The 15790-nt window shown below is 44.0% G+C and overlaps 1 long non-coding RNA gene across 1 annotated transcript; it reads right to left on the reverse strand.

Moving 5' to 3' along the window:
* Positions 1–206: 206 nt before the first annotated feature.
* Positions 207–14972, reverse strand: LOC308197420. The gene is made up of 3 exons (XR_013952918.1): positions 14489–14972; positions 13060–13242; positions 207–1886 (listed from the first exon to the last, which is right to left on the reverse strand). It is a non-coding gene; the product is annotated as an uncharacterized lncRNA (long non-coding RNA).
* Between the last annotated feature and the right edge of the window lie 818 nt (positions 14973–15790).

Consider the following 15790-nt stretch of genomic DNA (forward strand, 5'->3'; position numbering starts at 1 on the left):
ATGAGGTCCCCCCTCAGCCTCCTCTTCTCCAAGCTGAACAGGCCCAGTGACCTCAGCTGCTCCTCATATGTCTTCCTCTTTAGGCCCTTCACCATCTTTGTCGCCCTCCTCTAGACACTCTCCAACAGTTTAATGTGCTTTTTGTACCGTGGTGCCCAGAACTGCACACAGTACTCGAGGTGAGGCGGCACCAGCGCAGAGTAGAGCGGGACAATCACTTCCCTCGACCGACTAGCAATGCCGTGCTTGATGCATCCCAGGATATGGTTGGCCCTCCTGGCTGCCAGGGCACACTGCTGGCTCATATTCAACTTGCTGTCAACATGCTGTCAACTTGCTGTCAACTACTTGACTGTTTATGAACAGCTTTGCAATCTTACATGCAACAAGTAAAGTACTTGAGCTGGTTACTAGTAATGGCTTAAGGGCCCGAACAGTTTGGATCACAACATGTCAAAACAAAAAGATAGTGAGAGTTTGAATCCTAGGTTTAGTTCAGCCCAAACACAAAGCCGGTATTTTGACTGAAACTCATCTTTAATTATCATCAAAAGTACTTTATGCTTGTTTAATCAAGAGCTTAACATTTTGGATGTAACGGTGCTTTGGATACTTACTTCAAGAGGCTCGTGTTCAAGCTTAGAGTATCCTGTCTCTTAATTAGGGATTCTGCTACTGTCTCACCAGACCCTGGCTTTTATTATGTCATGGAACAAGATCCTCCACTTATGAACTGCAGCTCTGAGATAACTTATCCAAGATTAAAAAAAAATAATAAAAAAAAAAAAGGAAAGAAAGCTGTTTTAAATGTAAATGTAACAAATTCAGTCTTTTTATATTACCAGTATCCAAGGCAAACTGAAGACTTCCTTTATTTCCAGCCTGTCATTAGATCTTAAGTTGAGGAACTGCTTTTTAATTCAAAGACGCAAGTGAGATTTGTCACATGTATGCTGCTTCTTGCTGCGTCTGCTTCACTGACTTCTGATATTCATGTAAATAGTAGCTAAATCTTTAGAAAATGGAAGTTTGAGATAGTCATTACCACATCTGTCATTTAATGCTCACTCAGGTAACTTTTCTTTACATTTTCTGAAACAGGTTCACCATCCCTCATAAGAATTCCAGTCAGTCTCCCCGAGGCCCTCTTGCATGCTCCCACATCATCTTTCTCAGAGTGGAGACTGTTTTAGCTACTTCCCCTAATACATTTCAAGTGTAATTACACCATGATCAATATGTTTTAGATGTTCCACAACCTCAGAGGTTGTTTTTTTTTTTTTAATACTTGGCTCCCTTCCTGGATTAGTCCAAATCAGCCTCTGGCTGACGTGTAGGCCTCAACAAACTGCATTAGAAAGCAGTTTTGACTTTGTGGAAGGGCTCAGCAGCAAAACAGTTAATGCATGCTTCAGGGATAATCACAACATTTGAGACGAGGGTCCCTGCGAGGCTTTGTGCTTCGCTCGCCCTTCATTAAGTGTCTGCGGGTGCCTGGTTATGCTCAGGGGCTGCAGGCCGGGTCAAGCTGCTCGCTGTGTCCTGCCGGCCTCCAGGTAAACCTGGCTGAACCAGGCCACTGCCAGAAGCCGCCCTGCTGCCAGAGGCTATCGGTCCTGCTGTGAGCTCAGGACCGAGCACATGGCTGTGTGTCTGCCATCTCCGAGCAGGGCTGAGGCTGTTTAATACCTTACTGCCGTGACCAGGGGAAGAATTGCCCGGTGCCCTAACTGTCTGAGCAGATTTGTGTCCTGGGCTCCGGGCAGTGCTTCCTCGTGCAAATACTCGGCCATCCCATTTCACGGTCTACGGCCGGGACCAGTGTCATGCTGCGGCAGGTCTTGGGTTTCAGTCACTGCTCAGTAGCACCCGTGTGTCCTGGTGTCCTGGAAAGAAAAGACAAGGGAACAGTACAGAATTGTGAGGCAATCTGTACCGCTTCTCCAAGCCAGAGAGAGCATCTCAGAAAATTTAGCCTAGATCTGTGAGGTTTCTTGGAAGAAGAAGTGTCTGGGATTTATCTGTTATTTACCTTTGCCTCTCTGATCGCCTCTGAGTTTCATGACACTGAAAAGGGAAAAAGGAAATTACCAGGCAGCTCATCTGCTTGCCGTATGGAGAAGGTGTGCTGTGTAACTGGGTCTGCAGGCATGCCTTTCTGCCGGCAGTCTGCGACTTGCGAGCCCCCTCAGTGTCTGCAGCATGGGCAGTCTCACTGTCTGCACATAAAAGTTGTCCGTCTAAACACACAGGGAGGTGTTTGCGGAGCAGAACTTCTCACTAACATCTGAAGGATCCTCTCATTTTCTCTCCTGTTTGCACCCCCCTCCACCCAACTTAAACATTTAAATTGAAAAGAACTCGTTACAGAAAGTCAACTTGGACCAGGCATCTTGATGTAAATAACTTTTTTTGGGGAAAAATATCTATTTTAGAGATGAGTCTGACAAGCACTAAGCAAAGAAACAGTTTCTTCAGTTCCCACAGCAGAGCTGGAAGATGGCCATTTCATTTCATTTCATTTCCTCATACAAACTCAAGGCCATTTGAGCACTGAGCAGTAGGTTGGCTTTTTTTCCCCCCCTTTTTTTTTTCTTTCTTTTTTTTTTTTTTTCCATTGTATTGGCAGCAAGCTAGGGAAAGGTAAACAGAAACAAGCAGAAACATTAATTCACATAGTCTCATTTCTGCTCTTCCCTAGGAACAGTTTTTTACAACAGGCTTCCTTGCCTCTATTGATTTTTCTAGATTCAGAGAATGAAAAGAGAGAGCATGACTCACGTGACCAACCTTTAAGCAGGTAGTTTTATCACAAAATATTTTTGCACAAACTCAAATAGTTTGTCTTAAGGATATGGCCTGAAGACTAGTTTTAATGACAATAATAGTTGCAAACTTAACTGCAGTCCAGGCAGCCCCAGCTACATATTTGTAATAACATAAATTACTCTGCTCAGCTGTGTAAGACAAATAGCTGTATTAATGAAATCTATGTAAGTACCATTAGTAACACATTTCTGCTGAGAAGGCATAATGCTACCATTCCTGTCTTCATCCTGTTACAGTTTATTTAATAGTCTGGTTTCATACTAATGTCTGCACTGCTTCTGCTCAGAATCTGTTCAAAGCAAGGCAAACTCAAGCCAAATATGAATGCACCTATAAACATTACCTCATGTTTCACCCTGAAAAGTGTCATTCAGGACAGAAGCAATTTGTAGCTTCACAAACATTTTGCCACATGGAAAGCTATATTGTCTAGTCTTACCCTTGTACACTGAGGTTGTGTTTAAGACTTCAGAGGAATGGGCTAAATGAACTGCACAGACAAGGAAAGTATCAAAAATAATTAAGAAAAATATTAGTTTGATATATTTTTTTTCTTCTAATGTTTGGATTATTAGTAAAAATAGTAGATAACCTCTGGCAGAGGTGTGATTTAAATCCATGTTTTTCATGTTCATTTCCAAATTACTGACAGGGAAAAAAATCAAATAATTCTTAACTGAAGAATAATTTTCCCATTTTAGGGCAGCTTCAGTAAGCCAAAAGGCAAAGCTCATGTATATTCATACAGTTTTCATTTTGTTCAACTTGCATTGTTTTTTTTTTTTTTTTCCTGGGCATTCACTGATGTTTAGAAGAATGGACTGACTGAGAAAGCAGAATCCTGGTCTGAAGGCTGAAAGAAGCGAGGAACTTGTCTGCTGTCCTCAGTATCTCAGCAAATTATTTATAAATTCCTCCCACTACCAACCTACAACTTTTCAGTTATTCCAATGATTTTAGAAGCTTGGCTGTAAAACCACAGCTGCCTGAAATGCAGCATTATACACTTCTATTTGAATTTACTTATTGAGCTGTCGGTCTAACAAATGGAAAAACTGAAGTAAATATTTTCAATATGAAATTTAAAACTTCTACGAAATAAGCCCTAAAGAAGCTTGGCTTCCTGAATAATTTCTGCAAAAATTTGTCATCCATACAAGGTTATTTAATCCAAGTCAATATTATAAAAAAAAAGTCAGGAAGATGAAAACTGTCATAGAAGTGAAACTGAAGTTCTGTGAGGGCTGCATTTCCATCTACTGTTATTTTTATTGGACTGGGTATAGCTTAGAATACAGTAATGAAAACTATTTTTTTTTTCCCAGATTTTGACTTAACAGCTTTTGATCAGCAGCATTTTCTCAGCAGTATTTTCAAAAAGCAGTCCATGTTCCTGCAAGAACACAAGCAATACATTTTCTGAGTTTAGTACTGTGGCCTAATCAGCCAGGCTCAAAGCACAAATAAAAGCTTTGAAGTAGTCAATATATTTTTTATTCAAAGGTAACTTGTTGAAACTACTCAGCTTTAACACAGAGCTCTAGATGCATGCCCTGCCAACCGTATCAATTATAGCCTCTATTTTTATGATAGGGTTGCTATGTTTATCATCCCAATTACTAGAATCCTAAGCATGTTTGCTTTAGAAAAGGCAGAATGTGTTAAACAAGGGATATCTTCAAGGGTGAGAAATTGTTAATAGAGTACTAAAACAGCACGTTTCATTTTTTAAGAGTTGAAAACCAAAGTAAACTTCTCTGCCACGACCTGCATGCTTTTACATACCGTCTTGTATGAGTGGGAGAATCATCAGCTTCTACTCGTCTGAGCGAGAAATGTTACCTACGTGGAATATAATCATTGCACATCACGTACAATGGCTATAATAGAGGTCTCCGTAGCAACATTAAGAACAGTTATTTTAAAATGTTCTACCTTAGTCTCACGTTCTTTTTTTTTTTTTAATACAAATATTAACTGCTTCCACTGCAGATGCTGCTATGGGCTAGTCGCCCAACAGAACTCCATTGTTGAGGCATGAAAAGATGATCCCTGCTTTGTTTTGCCATAGATTACTGCAGGCTTTTTTCCTTTGCTCTAAATAAATATCCACTAAATATTGCATAATTGTTTATTGACATGCAGCTGGTCCGGAAAATTAACCTGTGAGAACTTCCTCTTCTCTCGGGAGGGGTAAAGGATAAGGGAATACGATAGAATTAATGAGGAAAACCTGAGCAGATTGTGCCCCCAAATGAATTGCACACAATCAATGGAAAACAGGTAGAAAACCAGAGGCTGTCCAGGCACACTGTGCTCAGGAGCAGGTCTGGGGAGGCAGAGGGAGCAGGTAAGGTGGTGAGGAGGAGGAGGGAACTGGAAGGCACCTCCTTGAGCTCCCACTGCCCACAAGCACAGACAGTGCAGCAGAGGAGCTGCTGCAGAAGCAGAGCTTGGTGAAGGGAGGAGGGATGACAGAAAATGGTTTTATCTCAAGGATCAGAAATGGCTGCTTCTGTAGGAGAAGCAGGAAGGGAGATAATATTTTTTTCTCAGAAATAAAGCATTTTTTTTTTTTCTTGAATGCTTGTCCTTCCGAATCGTTTCGCAAGAGCTTCATCCCCCACTGAATCCAGTGTAAAGACAGAGTTAAGGCTGGCATGGATTTCCAGACCTTCTCACACCTGGCATTTTCCTTTGTTATCTGAGAGTAGTCCTGTCACTTCCCCTGGTTTCTCAGCCCTACAGAAGGCAAAGCAGTTTTCAGAGGGAATGCAGGTTTCAGAGACCTAAACCAGGTAGAGAGCAGGTTTAGTCCCAGTCAGACCCACATTCAGCGTGGTAGCTTCATTTCTGCAAGGAGCAGAAAGCTCTTCCTTTGCATTGCTACCTTCTCAAGAGACAAGCAGCAAGGGCCAGTAACAGGAATAATTTATACACTGCGGTGCACAGGAGTGATGTAGGAGTAACGCAGGCATATACTGTACAAGACTTGGATTTCATTAATAATATATAAACATAATACACTGGTTTAAAAACAACAACAACAACAAAAACCACCTGAGTTTGTTAATAGATTTCTGAGATGCTAATCTTTCTTTCATTAGCTTAAATGCTTAAAGTACAGTCTGGCAATGCTGCTTGCACCCTGCAGAAATGATCTGATTTGGAGGGAGCACGACCCAGGGAGCACGAGAATGCATTCATCCTTTGCCCACTCTGCTAATACACGTACCCCCCTCCTTGTTCTCTGGAGGAGCGTGGGTGCAAAGGATGTTAAAAGCAGGGGAAGAGACAACCACAGATAAACACATTCAAATTACATGGTAAGAAGGATGGCAGGAAAAAAAGGACTAGGGTTTTGACAACAGATCTTGTCACGAACAGTATACCAGCGAAGGCCAGAGCAAGTGAAATGAGTGAGCTTTGCCCCATGCTAAATCTCTTCTTTTACAGATATGCAAAGAAGTGAGTCCTGGTGCTACAGGGTTGCCTGGGGTGGGAGAGCTGGTATCAAAGCCTTACGTCTGGGCTGTTCCTCTTTCCCTTCTATTAGGAAGGGAGAGCAGATTTCTCCATCTGATCACTGCTGTGTTCTGGATGGCAGTTATCTAGGAAGTTCTCCTTCAGGACTGTCTTCCCCCTTTCTCTTAGACCTTTGGCTGTTTTACTGGGAAAGCCTGGGACAGAGCCTGTCGATGGCAATTTGGCTGAGCTGTCGGCATCTCTAGGAAAAGGGCAGCCACCAGCAGCTGTGTAAATGCTGAATGTAATGGGTACAGCTCCTAACAAAGTGTGCGTGTGTCAGGGGGGAAGTAACTCAAGATTTAGGACCAACTGCGAGGTCTGTTCAGGACTCGTGCCAAAGAGCAGCTAGATAAAGGCTGTTACACCATAGGCTCATAGTCAAGGTAATTGGGTTTGATTTTACACAGGAGATTTCTGGGCATTAGCGCTTCCTCCCCACCAGTTGCTCAGCCTGCCTGGTGCTGTAACATGAGCATGCCTGCTTCTCACTGAAGGGGCACTGGCAAGGACATTTTCAAAGTATACGCCAAGTTAATTGTGAAACCCACGCAGAACAGTGAAAGTATTACTTTGCCACGAGGCCAAGTTCTTCTTTTCATCTTGCAGCTACTCACATCAGCATGACTCTTCTACAGCAACTTTGTTTTTAACATCTTTTATTGGAAAGATGCATTCACTGACAGAGACAGTTCACCTGACGCAAGATAGATGCCTTTAAGAGCTTGCATGGGGTCAAATTTAGGTAAAAGAGGAGGTCACAGAAGCAATTAAGAAAGGTTTTTGAAAAGTTATTGCTACTCCGCCACGCACCACTGACTTTTCTCTTCTGTTTCCCCCACTTTCAACTTTTAGTAGCTGTATTGGTAGTACCACGGTTGTTGGCTTGCATTTTGTTTTTGTTTTTGTGGTTTTTTTTGTTGTTGTTGCTGTTATTTTGTTTATTTTGGCACAAGCACTATCTACAGAATCATGTTTCGGTCAGAATTCAGCAGCATAGCCCTGTCTTTCCTCCCTGCTCATCGTTCTGCCTCGGCATTTTGTTCCTGTGTTACTCTGCACCTGGGCTCAACTTACCCTGTTTTCAGGGTGGTTTTGCCATGAACCTGCCCCATCCCAACATTCAGGTACAGTATTGTAACTATTTGGATATCAAACTTGGAGAGAAAGGACAGTCCCATTAGACGGGGCCCCTGCCCTAACTCTCACAACAGTCGCTTCCCATCTTCAGGGGGAAGGTTGTTACCCGAGTCCCTTGAGAAGATGGGGCTTAGCTCTTTAAGCCTTGAAGTCACACCTGATAAATGCGCTTGCTAAAATTACAAGCTGTTTAGATAACTTGTTCATGAAGGCCGCGTGGGCACATCTGAGGCTGCTAGAATAAATCTGCTTCACCTTCGCCCAGAGCAGTGAGCTGAACTGAGCCCTGGTTGCAGAGCGCTGCTGCAGGAAGCTGCGTTACGCCCTATCGAAGGACCACAGGGCCAAGTGAGGGTGCTGCGGTTGCTCGCACTGCATTTTCTCTCCCTGTGGCTTGGTGACTCATCTTTCACACTTCCTTATTATCCCACTTACCGACAACACGAAGCACCATTTTCTAGTAGAGAAGCATTTAGGAATGCTGGGTTTTGGTAAACAATATAAAAATGATTCTTGCTGGCTATTAAGAGGTCAGCTTCACAGCTTGTCTGAGGAGTGCTTATCTTCACGCAAGCACATCTCCTTTCCATAGCCCACTGCTTACATATGGGACACGACTGGCAGTAGTTTCAGCAATACCGCTGATGTACTGAGTGCTCCACTAGTCCGGAAACCCTGATGAATAGCGAAAATTTGCAATAGCTGATTCCTATCATCTGAAGATTTCATGCTCAATGAATTTAATGCATTTGTTTTTTCTTATTTTTGTCTGGGAACAGGACTGACTTTTTTTGGCAGTGCCTTGGTTCATCCTGTTCTAGCTGGCACCTGTTTGCTCATTAGCTCATCTAAGGAAATTAATTGAGTCCCGAGTTGGTCTGACAGACAGTGCGTATGTTCTTGTGCACTGTGATGAAGTAGCTGGAGGAGAACTTGATAACCAGAGTCTGTTATTTGTAAATGCAATAAAGATGCCAATGATTAACTTACAAGAATTTGCTGGACACGTACATCCAAATGAGCCACTGCTAAAGTGATACTGTACACAAACAGAACTGAGTGGATGAAAAAGCACATAGAGGATGGTCACAAGAAAATACATTTTCATGTAGGTAAGAACGTAGGGAGCCCTCATATTGATATTAACAGGAAAGCTTTGTAGTTGTATAGGCAAACTCAAGCAATTATTACAATGAAGAGAACTTCTGGCATCTTCCTATTTTTGCCCAAGATTGAGCCCCTGCTGAGCTAGAATGAGCACAAGAAAGCATGACCCCACACATAAAACTATGCAGCATCAGATGCCTTTTTTCATTTCTGGCTAATGATACAACTGCATCTCTCACTAGGGAGCAAAATCTACATTTCTTAACATTTTCTGAAGAGCATGAGTACATTTCCCACCACTCAGCTGAGTTCCCTCACCTGTAGATAATGAACTGTTTTCTATGGCAGAGGATAAGTGAAATAAAATAATTGATAGCCAGCAAATGTCACACCTTTCTGTATTTAGAAGAGCCCATGAGAGGCCCAGTTAAAACCAGCACTGAATCCACTCACCCCCACTCCCCTGGGGGATCCACTTCCAGTGGCGGTAGTGACACCACCCCAAAGCAAGCATCCTATTGCCCAGTTGTCTCAATAGCTGAGAATTTTCTTTACAGATGCACAAAGTACTTTAGCATAAGTTAATACACGGTTTTCTACCTTATCAACCCCTTTATATTTCTCTTATTTCTCCTCTGGGAGCTGGGTTGGTCCCTTTACATGAGCTAAAAGACAGATTTAAGGTCAGTGCTGTGTTTTCTGTTCAAGGTACGCAGTTATACATTGTTTGGATTTCCAAACAATCCATTTGTTTGGATGATGATGACGACGACGGCGATAATAATCCAACCACCCCTCTCCAGGTTTCATTTTTTAGTGAACTGCCAAACCTGCAAGATCTCAAACTCTCCAAGAAAGCAAATCTCACTATTTGCACTATATTCAGTCAAGCTTAATCCTATTACTTTCTACATGACAGGACAATTAGCTCCTGCTATATTTACACTCATACTTTGGTAGAGACCAGTCTTGCTCACTTTTTCCTTCTTCCTTCCTTTCAACCAACCTGTTCTGTCACCCAGTCTGAGACCAATTACACAAAGCTGTCCACTTTTAACTCCTCCCTTGCAGCCTAATATTTTTCTCAGATGCTATGCACAAATCTGACATCTGTTAGTGGCAATCTGTTAACTCTGTCCTGCTCAAAGGATATGTTAAATCCCGTTGTGGCATGGTATCCAGGTAATGGCTCACACAGTAGCTCACAGTATTTGTGGAGACAGTCACTGTTTAATAACTTTTGAATTCCTTAGCAGGAATCAGACTTCTAGATAATGATGAACTTCTTGTTCTGTTCAGCACATTAGGAGAGAGATGGTAATTTTATTACTGCAGTATTGGAAGTTCCTTTATTATAATATTTTTGATTAATTATGATTTTTTTTTTTTTCTGAAAGGGACAGAATCTGATTTTCTGAAGATACCTATCTTTTTTAGAAAATAATATCAATGATCTACCATATGACTAAGTAATAGCTTAGTAAAAGTAATTATAAGCATTCGGTGCCTTACTATTAAATATGAGCTTGCTGCCATCTGTGTCTTATTTGTTGCCTTAACATCTTCTAATCCCCAAAGAGGACTGAGCGTTACTAAGTAAGTAAACATGCATTACAGGAAATGGGAGAAGGGGAGAAATGAGAGCCATCCCTAAAATCACAGAACTAAAAGTTATATGCTTGAAGTGTCAGCCATCAAAAGGTCCTAAGCATCCCTACCGGAGAGACAAGGAGGGTGTTTTATTAGGTTGCTCTCTCAGATAAAGTATCAGCAGGATCTGAAAGGCTGGCACACTTGCCTCTGCTTTTTAGTTTCAGTCTGTAAGTCTGTAGACTCCATACACTCCTCAAAGCATCCATAGTCTAAATGTAAGCAACGAGTAATGAGCAGGGTTTTTACCCCAGCTCTTCCCATAGCTATGGATTAAAGGTTTGGATCTCTGCAAACTTTGTTGCTCAAGCACCTAAATCTAACACCCCAGCTCAAGTGCAAATCAAGTGCTCCAGCACTGTAACACAGGCAAGAGCATTAACAAAGCTCAGGGCTCAAAAATAAGTGAGTTCCTGCAGTGTAATGAGTTACTCACTAAGCATCAGCGGAGCCAGATGCTCTTGGCCTGTCACATATTTGAGGAAAAATGTGTTCATTGAAATGTCAGCAAAAAAGATTTAAGATAATGCATTTTTGCCGTATGCTTGTGAGGGTCTGGAAGTATGCATGTGGTTGAGCCTCCAGCCTCGACGAACACACAGTGACTCTTTAACCAACAGTAACTTGATTATCTGTCTGAGCCCTGAGCTGAACCGCAGCAGTCACTTCAGATTAGGATCCAGCGCGAGGCAGAGGGCTGTCGGAGGGTCTGTAAATTTAACTTCTTAAATTGCAAGTGAGAAACAGCATTTTCCTGAGGATTTACTCTATAGAGTCACAGCGTCAGCACTTTGGTTAAGAAAGGCGTATTGTCTCTTTAGGGAGAGTTGAGAATTTCCCATTTCACAGTTAGTCAGTGAAAAGTGCTCTGCGCACGGCTGATGATGTGCTGGTCTCCCGGCTGCACACTAGGCTGGTAGGTATCTTTCTACAGTACTGAGAAAGAGAAGCAAACCATTCTCCGAATTCCCTCAGTCACACGAAACAGCTGATTCACGAGTTGGTGGCCTGCTGCATACTCTCGATCAGCACCTGAGTCGCTCTGAAGCCCTGGATCAGCGAGAAGTGAAGCGGTGTGGCTCCCATCCAACAAAGTGCTCCTGGCTGTGCTTGCTCAAGGTCAGGGATGCTTGAAGTATGTGCTCTGCTGTATTTAGCACGTTGCAGGTTGGAACACCACAATAACATGATAAGAAAAGAAAAAATCACTCATAATGTCGGACTGCCAAGCTGGACTCAGACTACCTAGATCTCATGTCCGTTTCTAAAACCCTGAAAATACCGCTGTTGACATTTTAATCAGTGTTTGCATTGGGAAAATGGATTTCAAGCACATTTTCCTCAAACAAACAAACACCCCCGAAGCATTATCAGCAGTTCTCTTACCCCTTCATACACAAACTTTGACACCTGCAAAGCTCTGTATAGTGAAGATAGCCCCTTGGTTCAGCCAGCATTGTCAGAAGCCAAGCAGATAAATGGGAACCGTGTGAGGGTCACAAAGCCCTTTGAGAAAACTGGTAACAGCAAGTTGGCAGCCTGCATAGGCAATCCAAATTCTTCCATCAGATCTTTACTTTAACTCACTTCACAATACCTTGTAGAGTGGATAAAGCTACTTGCAAAGGCCAGTCCAAATGATTACTTGATTGAGGGGGTCAGAGCAGAGCCAGGGCTCCAAAGTAAAGAAGTTGTTGCCCTAGCCCTGGAGAAGATGCTTTGGGTGAATATGTTGTTTTTCTTCACTCCCTGGACAGCGGTACTTATGAAAACCATAGACAGGTTTTTGCATGCAGAACGCTTTTACGATGCTTCTAACTAGCAGTAAATCCAGATGACTCTATTACGACCCCAAATTATTACAGCTGTCTCAGTTCGTGGCCACTGGATGTCACTACCGATCCATTTCAGAGGACCAGCAGAGTTCTATGAGAGCAAAACAAAAGCCTTCCTAATCTGGAGAAAATGAAATACTATTTCACTTATTAATATTGTTTATGAGAACTCGTTAGCTCATTCTCCTAAGCCAGCACCGCATGTCTGTCACCTTGCCTATAAATGCAGAGGAGCACACTCGCAGGAGGGTTTCCTTGGGTGCCAGACAACTCACAGGGGAAGAGACCTTGGGATGGAGGGGGAAAAACTTTCTGAGCGATGACACCACGTCAAGATCAGAGTGGAAACAGCAAGGCCAGCGTGGAGCAGGAGCACATCAGGGCTGATGTGCTGGGGGACCCCCGACTTGGGTGCCACACACCTCCTCTGTTTGCCAGGAGCTGCTGCTAAGGACCAGCCAACCACCACCCCCTTCACCTCGCTTTTTCTATTAGTCTGCTTCTTTTCTCAGGGATAAAAGATTGATCCCGTGTACTATAAATTTTAAAAAGTGGTAAAAAGAAAGCAGCTGCCAAGTCATTAAAGCTCAATTCTCTCTAGATCAGTTTCACTGCACAGGACACTTGCGTAGACATTGAGTGAGAGGCAGGTCTGCCTCTGAAGGCTTGCAACGAAGGAGGTAACAGAGATGAAAAGATCCTTTTCGGTGATATTCTTGATCTGCTCTGCTTTGCTGGCATCCCCACAGAGAAGAAGGGATGAGCAGATGAAATGCAGCACCGGGGGGGAAGAGAGAAGACATCAAGATTTGGATGAGACTGGGGTTTATTGGCAAGAAAAGGAAAGAAAAGGAGCTCCTGGAAATATTATATAGAAAACATCATGGAATCGGGAACCAGCCTTGCTTCCCTGAGACATCAGGCCAGGTCCTACGCATTTACACACTAAAAGCAGTGCTCTGGCATCACCTACCTGCCCGACCAGTGCAGTGCCCTGCTGAAGGCTTTGCCAGACCACCCTGTGCCGCCTGAGAGTCCCAGCCCACGTCAGGGTCGCTCAGCACTTCCCAGAAGAAGAAGCTATTTCCCATTCCGTACAGCTTCACGAAACTTTCATCATTCAAGCTGAAAATTTCTGTTAGATTTCTGCCTCAAGCTGGAAAAAAAAAAAGGGGGGAGAAACTATTAATCTATTTTCAAGAAAGAAAATTGAAAGAGAAATCACATATACTCAGTAAAGACTTGTAAAAATTAACAACTGGACTCATCTAACATTTATCCCCTTTAGGCAAGCAGGGGTCCCCAAACCATTTATATGCCAGGCTCAGATGCTCCGGTGATGGGGAACGGGGGTGCAGACTTGTGTTTTCGTTGCTGCTCCTAGCTGCTGTGGGCTGGGACCAGACCACTCACCAAAACTGGAATAAAGACCCTGTCTTTCTTGGGCTTGCCATCATCTCCGCCCCACTGGCCTCTGGTTAGGCAAACGAGGAGAGGTGAGTAAATGTGAACACAGGGGGCAGGAACTGGGGCAAGAACAGAAGAGCTGGCGTGAGGATTTGGGTGAGACTGGGTTTTCATGGGGAGGGGAGAACCTGGGACCAGACGGTCTTGGAATCTGGTCCTACGTGGGAAGCCATGAAGACAGCCTGGGAGGAGAGAGAAGAACAGGACCAGTTGGTTAGAGGGATGGAGAATTGATTTTATGCTCAGGATGGAATTGCTACAGGCAACCCAAAATCATCGCCTTTGAACTCCTCCTTGCCTCCTTGAAGTGTTGTGGGTGTAATTTTCAGAGCGTGTATCTTCCTGTTGCGACCCGGCTTGGGGTGGGGTGCCGTTCAGGGCGGCTCAGTTATTTCAGCAGCTCAGGACTGCTGAGCTCGGGGGTTCCTGAGCTCCACAACAGGCTCTAGAGGAGCAGAGCGTGGCCTCGGAGTGTCCTCACCCAAGCCAGGAGACTGGTCTGGTGGTGGAATCCGTCAGCTTGATGAATGACTTGTGGTGACATACCCAGGCAAAGATAGCAGCGGCTAACTCCCAGTTATCTAACAGAGCCGTGGATCTAACGGGACTGAGCTGAGGCTCTCCCGGTCACCAGGCTCTGCAGCAGCCTACCAGCCCACTGAGCTCATCGGAAACCTGAGAAACTCGTCTGATTTCTGCTGGGAGGTTCATTTTGATTTAATCAGCCTGGCAGTTTGCCAGTGGAAATTTTTTTTTTTTCTCTCCGAAATTTCCAGCCAGTTTTAGCGAAAGCTAAAGGATAACACAAGGAGGTCTTCTGCACAGCTCCTTTTCGCCTCCTATTTCCATACATGCGGAGCAATATTAATGCCGTGGGGAAATGACATTACATGCAGAGCTAGATTAATGTCATGGGAAATGAAGGAAGGACCTACCTGTAACAGCAGGGGGGATACGCAGGGCAGGTACTTCAGTTAATCAGCTGCCTTTGCACAGGGAAAGAAAAAAAAAAAAGCAGCAAGACCATACATATGGGATCTGTCCTTTTCCTCTGCTAGTGAAAAAGCTACTTTCTTTTTAAGACAGATCAACCAGTGAAGCAGAGCTCACTTTGCCAGTGTGACTGGGAGTATGACTGGAGGGAGGAAGAAGCACAAAAAGAAAAAAAAAAATCAACCAGAAGACAAAATGATATTTTGGCCAGAATTTTGCTCCATCGTTCCAGACTCTGTATTTCTTTATCTGGCGTGCACCTTAGCCCCACGACATTGCAGTGAGTGTAGATGTTAGAAGCTTTTTAACACGGAGGTAAACACCGTGAGTGGATGTTGGGAACCAAAGCCAGCAACCTAACGCTGTGCCAACACATCCTTCAGCTCCGCCAGCAGTCCTGTTGATTTCACTGGGATTACTCGCGGGGTAAGGAGCCACTCAGCCCGAGGCAGTGAATCTGATCCCTTGTTTTCAGCTGAAGATGTAAACTTTGGGACAAAGACCACTTCGATTTCACAGAGGCTCAGTCTGGCTTTTGCTCGAGCTAGGGGAAAAGGTGACCACTCTGTAAAGCAGCATATTGCCAGAAAGCCATTTATCAGTCTGAAAAAAGGAGACTTAATATCAAGTTTAAAACTTATTTGCATCAGCCTCACTTCAAAATCACACCATATATTCGACTAGTAAAGATGAGTTTTCCTAACAAGAAAGCAAGGAGGGCTGGAGCTGGCCGGAGCTTTCCCAGAGACACTGGCAGGGTCCTTCCTTCCCCGCTCCTTGCATTCAGCCTGGCAGAAAAACCCCGACCACCCTGACACCAACTGCACGCGCACCCTCCTTTCCTGGAAGCGTTGCTTTGTCCCGTGGAAACCTGAATGCATACAAAACTATGCAAGGAGTCCTCACCAGCTCCCATTATGGGCGTTGTAAGGGATGCCAGATGATTATCGGAGGCCTTCCCACCAAACCCACAGCTTCAGGGGGACGCATGGAGGCTGGCAAGATAGGGAAATCCTGTGGCCAAAAGCTTTTGGAGCGAGCAGTTTCTCCTCCCACTTGCAGAGACCACACTTAGATTTTTGTGGTGTCATAAATATGCTCTTTAGTGTGCGCACTAATAGGTCTCTGGAACACATCTGGGTTTGGTGGCTCCGGACCCCGAGGCGTGTGCATGAAGGCGAGGTAAGAAGTGTCCGCTGTGTGTGTGTGTGCCCAGGGGGCTGGCTCTGTGTCTGCTGGGGCTC

The sequence above is a fragment of the Anser brachyrhynchus genome (assembly GCF_964034855.1).
Source record: "Anser brachyrhynchus genome assembly, chromosome: 6".
Lineage (NCBI taxonomy): Eukaryota > Metazoa > Chordata > Aves > Anseriformes > Anatidae > Anser > Anser brachyrhynchus.